The sequence below is a fragment of the Rattus norvegicus genome, chromosome 1 (assembly GCF_021556685.1).
Source record: "Rattus norvegicus strain SHRSP/BbbUtx chromosome 1, alternate assembly SHRSP_T2T, whole genome shotgun sequence".
NCBI classification, from domain to species: Eukaryota; Metazoa; Chordata; class Mammalia; order Rodentia; family Muridae; genus Rattus; species Rattus norvegicus.
This window is the reverse complement of record NC_141534.1, coordinates 53013423-53023125: the sequence shown is the minus strand read 5'-3', so window position 1 is coordinate 53023125 and position 9703 is coordinate 53013423. Positions and strand designations below refer to the sequence as shown.

At 44.9% G+C, this 9703-nt stretch overlaps 1 long non-coding RNA gene across 1 annotated transcript; it reads left to right on the top strand.

The window, feature by feature from the left end:
• The first annotated feature begins 4796 nt into the window (after window positions 1-4796).
• LOC147996689 (uncharacterized) lies at window positions 4797-9496 on the top strand. The gene is made up of 4 exons (XR_015654503.1): window positions 4797-5113; window positions 5837-6004; window positions 6740-6891; window positions 8561-9496. It is a non-coding gene; the product is annotated as an uncharacterized LOC147996689 (long non-coding RNA).
• Window positions 9497-9703: the final 207 nt, after the last annotated feature.

Sequence of the window (9703 nt, the reverse complement as noted above, 5' to 3'; positions counted from 1 at the left end):
AGGCTGTTGCATGTTCGTGGGATTTGTTCTTCTAGCCAGGCTGCCTTGTCTAACCTCAGTGGAAGAGGATGCACCTAACCTCACAGAGACTTGAGGTGCCAGGGTGGGGCATTCCCAGGGGGGCCCCATCTGCTCAGAGAAGAAGGGGAGGGACTGTGGGAGGGAATGACTTCGAAGGCAGCAGTGAGCTGTAAAATGAATAAGTAATAATACTAATACTAATACTAATAAAGAAGGGCTGAGAAGAAAGAGAAGGGAAGGGAAGGAAGAGGGGGAGAAGGAGGGTTGACGGGAGACTGGACCTGCAAAATTTTGTTTAAACCTTATTAAAGATACTAAAATATCATGAGGGAAGCATTAAAGGAACCGAAAGGTTAACAAAAGCTTCAGGAAAGTTCACTCCCTACAGCAAGACCTTCTGCAAGTAACTGGATTTTCTTCCTTAAACGCCATTAAACATTTGACCTATTTCACTAGCTGACCTTCTGCCAGATGTGCACACAGCTGTGTGCTAGGTCATCGTGACCATGCCCTGAGGCTCTGATCGTTTAATTACGGGCATTCTGAAGCCTTTGATGGAGGAGCTGCTGCGTATGTCTTTACTGTGGAGCACAGAATTCTTCGAAGGTTTGTAGATGGTTTGGTTTTTTTTGTTTTTTTTTTTTTGCTTGAGTATTTTTTTTCTTTATTAACTTGAGTATTTCTTATTTACATTTCGATTGTTAATCCCTTTCCCAGTTTCCGGGCCAACATCCCCCTAACCCCGCCTCCCCTTCTTTATGGGTGTTCCCCTCCCCATCCTCCCCCCATTGCCGCCCTCCCCACAACAATCACGTTCACTGGGGGTTCAGTCTTAGCAGGACCCAGGGCTTCCCCTTCCACTGGTGCTCTTACTAGGATATTCATTGCTACCTATGAGGTCAGCGTCCAGGGTCAGTCCATGTATAGTCTTTAGGTAGTGGCTTAGTCCCTGGAAGCTCTGGTTGCTTGGCATTGTTGTTCATATGGGGTCTCGAGCCCCTTCAAGCTCTTCCAGTTCTTTCTCTGATTCCTTCAACGGGGGTCCTATTCTCAGTTCAGTGGTTTGCTGCTGGCATTCGCCTCTGTATTTGCTGTATTCTGGCTGTGTCTCTCAGGAGAGATCTACATCAGGCTCCTGTCGGCCTGCACTTCTTTGCTTCATCCATCTTGTCTAATTGGGTGGTTGTATATGTATGGGCCACATGTGGGGCAGGCTCTGAATGGGTGTTCCTTCTGTCTCTGTTTTAATCTTTGCCTCTCTATTCCCTGCCAAGGGTATTCTTGTTCCCCTTTTAAAGAAGGAGTGAAGCATTCACATTTTGCTCATCCATCTTGAGTTTCATGTGTTCTATGCATCTAGGGTAATTCAAGCATTTGGGCTAATAGCCACTTATCAATGAGTGCATACCATGTGTGTTTCTCTGTGATTGGGTTACCTCACTCAGGATGATATTTTCCAGTTCCAACCACTTGCCTGTGAATTTCATAAAGGCATTGTTTTTGATAGCTGAGTAATATTCCATTGTGTAGATGTACCACATTTTCTGTATCCATTCCTCTGTTGAAGGGCATCTGGGTTCTTTCCAGCTTCTGGCTATTATAAATAAGGCTGCGATGAACATAGTGGAGCACACGTCTTTTTTATATGTTAGGGCATCTTTTGGGTATATGCCCAAGAGAGGTATAGCTGGATCCTCAGGTAGTGCAATGTCCAATTTTCTGAGGAAGCTCCAGACTGATTTCCAGAATGGTTGTACCAGTCTGCAATCTCACCAACAATGGAGGAGTGTTCCTCTTTCTCCACATCCTCTCCAGCATTTGCTGTCACCTGAGTTAAACACCATCACACCCCACTGTGAACACTATTCAACCTGCCACTCCTTATGCTGGCTTTGGATTTCTCTTTAGATGACAAAGTATCTCAGGGGGCTGGAGAGACGGCTCATCAGTTAAGAACACACACTGCTGTTACAGAGTCATGTTCAATTCCCTATAGGTCCGTCGGGCAGCTCACAAATGCCCATCATATAGGGGGAGTCTGAAGCCTCTGAGACACTTGTACTCACATGCACGTGCTCACACAGCTACACATAGTTAAAAACGAATAGAGGTGAGGCCTGTTCGGACGTTAAGGTTTTGCATCCCTGTATATATTCCAATGGCCAAGCAATCCAGGAATGCTGGATAGTCACAGACATGACTTTTCAAATTTCCCAAGCATGCTGGACACGGAGTTACAATGACATATTTTCAAATACAACTTGCTTCCTCCCCACCCCACCCCCCTGTCTTGATATTATTTGTCTGACACTTCTTCAGGTTGGTGTCTGCTGCTGGAATAAATTTAACGTCCCACACTGAAGATCTGGGAACACCTCTCTCACTGCCTGTCCTGTACATCAACCTCTCAGCTCTTCAGGGTTCATCTGCTCCTTGGTAGCAGAAGTCAAGCCCGTCATTCGAGAGCAGCCCTGGATGCTACACTGCTGCCTGTTGCCTACAGCTCTGTGGTCTGTTCAGGGATGCATGGCGTGCTTCATAAGCAATCATGACGTGACTCCCTGCATCGCTGCAAAGCCCCCGTGTTCAGCAGGAGAGGTTTACGTACACTTCCGCCCTCTGCTCAGCCTTTACCCTATGTGTTGCCCTGTAAATTCTTTCTGTAAGTTTTACTGTTGCCAACTCTGAAAAAATCAAGGACTTGACTCTTTCTCTAATCTTCCAGTTTGGCTAATAGAAATCAGTCACGGTGGAGTCATTTCCACCAAGGAAATGGGCAAACGATGGAAATTAGGACCCATGTTTCTAGAAATTCACTGGAACATCGCTTTATTAAACCCAAATACATCACTATTGTTTATGCTTGAATATTTAATTACTCCAAGACAACGTTTAAATTGCAGAGGGGTGGGGAGACAGATAGTAGACTTCCTCCGCCTAACCTCATTTACAGTTTGCTTCAGGTTTTTCTGTGCTGTTTGTTACAATGCGTGCCTACCTTTGACTAATTCGTCTTTTTGACTCACTACAAAAGTGTTGTTTTGAAAGATACTTTCCCCGGCACAGAACTCTTTGTGTGCAGTTATCTGTTTCCTCACAGCACTGCAGTGTTGCCAGGCTGATGTCTTCAGTGTGCTTTCTCCTGACAAGGAGACTGCTTTCAATCCAGTCAGCATCCTCTGTACGAGGCTTGTCTCCTCCTCTGCCTGGTGTCCAGATTTCCTACTCCCTACTCATTTTAAATGCTTTTATGATACCTGTAATTTCCTGACTTTTGCTGCCTGCCCCCGCAATGCTACATTGCTGCTCTGTGGTCTGTTGAGCATCTGTCCATTGCTGTGAAGAGACCATAGCAACTCTTATGAAGGAAAGTGGTTAACGGGGGCTGGCTTCCATTTTCGAGGTTTAGTGTATTACCATCATGATGGTAGGAAGCATGGCGGCCTGCATGGTGCTGGAGTAGAACTGAGAGGTCTCCATCCGGACCTGCAGGCAGCAGGAAGAGAGAGCAATGCTGGGCCTAACTTGAGCTTCTAAAACCTGAAAGGCCCCCCAACCCCCGTGACACACTGACACACTTCTTCCACACCCACTCTAGCAGGGCCACACCTCTTAACAGTTCCTCTTTCTGGTGGCCAAGCGTTCAAATATATGGGTCTATGGGAGTGTCTTAGTCAGGGTTCCTGCACAAAACATCATGGCCAAGAATCAAGTTGGGGAGGGAAGGGTTATTTAGCTTACACTTCCACATTACTGTTCATCACCAAAGAAAGTCAGGACAGGAACTCACACGGTGCAAGAAATTGGAGACAGGAGCTGATGCAGAGGCCATGAAGAGGTGCTGCTTACTGGCTTGCTCACCATGGCTTGCTCAGCTTGCTTCCTTGTGGAACCCAGGACTACCAACCCAGGGATGGTACCACCCACAATGGACTGGGTCCTCCCCATCTTAATCACTAATTGAGACATGCCCTACAGCTGGATCTCATGGAGGCATTTCCTCAAGGGAGGGTCCTTTCTCTGTGATAACTCCGCTGTGTCAAGTTGACCCACAAAACCAGCCAGTACAGGGGTCCCGGTCTTGTTCAAAGTACCACATGTCGTTTTTGGGATTTTGTTTCGAATTTATAGCCCTTTTGCAGATTTGAAAATCCTACATTCTCTCAGATTCTGGCTGTTTCCTTCTCATTTGGGAACACAATTAAGTTTATTATCTATTGAGACCCCTCAAGATGCCCCTCCCCTTCGCAGCTCACAAATACTCAATACATGTGCTTGCTTTGTTTCCTTTTACAGCGTCTCCACAGCCGTATCTCCACATTCACTAATCTTTTCTTCTTCAGTGTCTATTCTGCTGTTAATCCCACCTGCCATTTTTTCACACTTATCACATGTTTGTCAACGACACTGCTTAACTTTTCATATCACTTCCCACTGTACTTAAGCTTTACCTTTTGGGCATACGTGGGCATAATTATGTGATCACATTTGCCGTCCCTCTAAGGCCCACTAATTGGCTGGCCTCTCTCTCTGGGTGATATTTTCTTCCTTCCTTATTTACTGTTCGGAACATTTTCAGTTCGTGCTGGAAAACCGGATTGTACTTTGGGTGTGTCGGATAATTTTTGTCTTTCTGCAAATAATGAACTTTGTACTAAGCTGTGGCTGTCTGTCAGTTCTTAGACTCCTCAGGGCCTTGTGTTTAAGCCTTGTTGGACAGGAAACTGGGCGTTGTTTATCTAACCCTTCTGAGCATTATACTCAATGCTCCCAAGGACTCAGAGTTTTCCCAGTCTGCCTGGCACAAACCCCAGATGAGCTCTAAAAGTGTGACCTCCTCTCCTTTCATGTGGTTGTTCGCTCTGCTTGGGATTAGATCCTGAAACCTAAAGGCTGATCAGCACCTGAAGAAGAGAGCAGAGAGGGCCCTCGGCAGATCGCCAGAGATCTTTCCATAGGCGGTTCTCTCTGTGGCTCTCCTGTGTCCTGTGAACTTGACTCAGAGCTTCCCTCTCTCAAAACAAGGGTCTTCCCACTCTGAGCTCCTCTGCCTGTGCCCTGGCTGGGAAGCCCTCTGCGCATGCCCCCTGAGGTAACGGAACGGCTGTGCTGGCTCGTTTCTCCTTTCTCCTTTCTCGGGAATTACTGTGCTTCTTACTAACACAAAAAAGCAGCTGCTTCACAAATTTTGCTCTGGTGGTTTTGTTTTGTTTTGTTTGAAGAGAAAAAAACATGAATATCTCTTACACTGTCTTGGACAAATGTGGACGTATCAACATAACTTTAGATTCTGTAATGTATTACTAATTGGTCTTTCCAGTCTGTACCTGGTCTTGTGATGCGCCATGTATCCCCTCTACACTTCACTTGAAATATAATGATGCTTGTGAGTCAGTGCATGGTCTTCTTAAGTGTTCGGGCCTGTTGTCTGATGTCTGCCCCGAGACAGCAGTTGCTGAGGGGACCTGTGAAGACCTAAGGGCAAGACCCCGGTAAGACCCATGTGACTAACAGTTCCAGCTCCGTTCCACTTCTATTTGCCACGGAAGATGAATTACTCATGGAAATGATTAAAAAATAAAATAGGTATATGAACATGCACAGCTAGCACAGTGTGTACATCCTGTGATTTAAGATGCTAAAAATATTTGCTTACTCATCAAAATTGGCAGGTGGAGCGCATGCCTGTCTACATCCTTGTAGAACCACTAAAAGCAAAATCATTGAAAATAATATACCGGGAATATTTTATTTACTATAGACACATAAGTGTGCTCAAAACTACTTTATTATTTCATTATTTTCACTTTTCTAGTCCTTAGACGCCAACCATGGTCTTGGAGAAAGAGGCTACCACAGTTTAATCTCACACACATCAAATCTGGCCCCTTGTCGCTAATGATTCCAGCAAGCAACTTCTCCTGGAGAAATCATCTAGCTTTCTGGTTTACCCCGGGTGGAGATTTCATCTCAGGGAGCATGAGTAAGTCAATTATAAACTTACTTCAGCTCCAGGGACCTTGCCAAAAATCCCAATTTAATCGTGGCAACTCATAGGATGAAGTCTATTGTCGCTGGATTTTTCTGCTATCAAACTATGAAACTAAGCGAGCCTGCTCCCCCTGCAACCAGCCCCTTCCTCTCTCTCTGCGCTCTCCCAGGTTAACTGAGCTAAGGAAAGTCTGTGCCTGGGACGCTGCATTTAAAATGTGTTTTTAATTGGTTCGCTCTACCCAGAGATCGCTAAGGGAACAGAGGTGGAAATTTTGAGCCCTATTTGTCTATTTGACTCCCCTAGCTCAGTTCAAATATTGTCAGCTACCTGAAAGATGAGGCCATTTTTATTAATTATTAATAGCTTAAGGGTTTCTTTTTTATCACAGTTACACCTCTATGCAGTACACACACATAGAAGTGTCAGGTTCATTACTGAAAACTACAGCAGCCCATCCCCTCCCCTCTAGCTCCTGGGAAACTCCTCATAGTCACTGGCACTGGGTCTTCATGGGTACCTCCCCATCTATAAACTTTGAGCTGCTACCTCTCTACTGCAAGTTTTAATTAATTTATTTTTTTATTTTCTTTTAGTTTCAGTCAATGTGATTTCTTTTTTATTGGATATTTTTATTATAGTCTTAATATATAGTTCTCCCCCAGACTTCTGTCGCTCCACCAGCATGCACAGCTTCAGGGAACCCGTCTGTCGTTGTTTTCTCAGCTCGGTACTCCAAAAAAGCCACCAATCACATAAGCAGCACCTAGGGTCACCAGCGCAGTGTACCTGCCCAACGCCTTCCACGCGGTTCTGTTTCCTAATGTCAGTTTGATGCGTGTACCTATGTTAATGCCACTCACAAAGGATTTTAAAAGGTTGGTTTTTCGTTTTGTTTTATTTAAATCAGCATTGTTGATATTGTCACTTGCTTCCTCTTTTCTTTTTAGTTTTGTGTCCCTGAATACATCTATGCATGTGAGTGCAGTTCTCATAAAGGCCGGAAGAGGGCGTCGGATTCCCTGGAACTGGAGTTCTATACAGGCAGTTACAGCTGATTCAGGTGGATGCTAGGAAACCCGGTTCTTTCCGCAGCAGCTAACCACTATGCCATCTCTCCAGCACATTTACCATATTTCCCCACATATTTGCTAATATTTCAAACCCCATCTAATCTTCTTTGAATCTTAGGAATTACAAAAAGCTCTTCCTAATTCTTATGGACATGGCCGGTATCTGTCACCCAGCCTTCCTGGTGTGGTCCACCCTTTGTTTCTGTGACCTCACTCATTCCTTCTTCCCTACTTCATATTCAAGTAGGATCCCTTCACCCCAAGTATAGTTGGGATTTCTCCCCCATTTAAGGAAGCACATCTTTCAGTGGCTCTTAAGAACAGTCGCACGAAAGCTAAACCTTTTGAGAAATCACATGTATAAAAATGTCTTTTTCCCCTTCTATATTCTGTTGAGGTTTGGGCTGTTGCTATGTCTTGTGATGTTAAATACTGGCTCTGGTTGCCCCAGGAACAAGGAAATCCTCATGTATACCAAATGATGCTATGTAATCTTGCCCTCAAAGTTATCACCAATTGGTCAGTAAGGATGCCTACAGCCCGTAGCTGGGGAGAAGAGAGATAGGCAGAGTTTCAGTTCCTGAGCTTAGGGTCTGAGGCAGGGGGTGATGAGAGAAGAAGAGAGAAGGTGGAGAGAGGAGAGGATGTCATGGGCTAGCCAGTTAGGGTAAGAGAAGCCTAGACAGAACATGGCAGATCTTATCCTGGAGTTATCGATAGGGTGGTTGATACTAATAGCTTAGGGGGTAGATATCTGCCCAATTCTAGTGCTTTAAAAACTTATTGTAAATATAAAAGTTTCGTGTGCTTTATCTGGGGACTAGATGATCAAAGGCAGAGTAGAAACCTTCTATTGCAATTAAATCTTTAATACAACAACATTCATACTTGATTAAGAATGGAATCTATTGCGACATCTGTCCTTCAATCTCTGCTGTTGAAAATTCCAAGGCCCTTATGAGTCCCAATCACACAGATGGTAACAGTGTTTGTCTGAGAAGCTTCAAGTATCATGGAGCCTCCTATTTCACTTCCTGCAAACTCTTCAACACTGTTTTCTGCTTTCCACAACAGCGTCTATAATTTCCACAGGTAATATTTCATTCTCTGCAAGTTTCTCCCTGAGCACATGCAATCATCTTATTCCTATGAAGATACTAATGAAAGTCGTTTGGCATAGAGAAATTAAGAGTATTTTCCACCTAAGATATAGTGATCTTGGCTGTCTGTTTATGTGTGAGAATGGGGTCTGCCAAGGTTGAGGGTAGCCTGTACGTGAGGAGTCCAGTCTGCTCATCATGAACCAGTTGACATCAGTGTTACTTGGTGTTCCCTTCAGGACTGATCAAGTTCTCAATGAAGGAACTTCCTGGGAGAGACTTGGCTCTGCCACAGTTCTGCAAGGCCAGGGCTGCTGGAGGTCTGCAGCCTTCGCATTCTCTCTGTTCATTCTCATTTACTCTTTCATTATCAGGAGCTTTTGAACTCTTCAGTGACTGACACTCCGGAGTCAGGGTTTTGAAGGGAACCTCCTTTCCGTCTGATCTCCCATCGCGGTGGAGAGGAAGTCTGGGAGCACTGTTCCTACACAGACTTTCCGAATATTCTCTGGCCACACCTCCGTCTTCAGAAGCTCGTGACATCCCAAACATCTCGAATCTGGTGACTGCCGTCTGCTGATTCAAAGATGGCGTCTAGGTTCTCTTGTCACTCATTCATTTGCCTCCAGCTTCCAAATTTCGCTCTTTGGCATCCCCTTGCTCTATTTGACCTTAAGTATTACACATACTTGTTTTAGTGGGGATTCAGGACCGATCAGAAGCAAACGCGTCTATTCAGCCTCGCAGCTTTACCTTGAAATCCACACATCCTAACTGTTTATATTTATCCCTTCTTTATATCTTTTGCATTTTTTGGATATGACGTCATAGCTCCCGCCCTCAAAAAGCAGGGCCTATTCCCCTTCTTTTAAATCAAGGCTGGGCCCGCGGTTTGTTTTGACCAGTTAAGATGTCACAGAATTGGCCGCATGCTTGTTCTAAGTCTGGGTTTGAGATGTCTTTTTATGGTCCCCAATATTCTCTGAGAACTTTGTCTGGCCAGCATGAACCAGCTGCTGTAGTTCAGGCCACCCACCCCTAGCTGATCCACTGAGAACACTTGTTAGTGTGAACCCCACCACAACTAGAAAGCCCCGAGTCCAACACACACTTATAATGTAGCTGCCTATTCGGCTGCTGTCTAAGCGGCGAAGGGCTAAGGTGGGCGATTATGCAGCAAAGGCTAACCGGTTGCTGTTATAAAAGAACACGACTTCAAAGATTCGAATGGTTTGTTGAAAGGAATCAGGAAATATCCTCGCCAATTCAGGAATGGAAAGAAAAAAAGAAAAATAAAAACCACCAAAACAGCTCAAGCCTGCTGCTGACGTTGCCCCAGAGCAATGCTTGCATAAATAATACAAGAACTTCACATTGTTCTTTTTACAAAACAACACTCCCTGAACGAGAGCAAATCAATTTCATAGACAGTACTGATGCAGCAGTAGACGACTCGCCCTGACACCAGAGACGCGATGGTGATTGCTCCCAATTACACCCAACGCGGAGGAACCTGT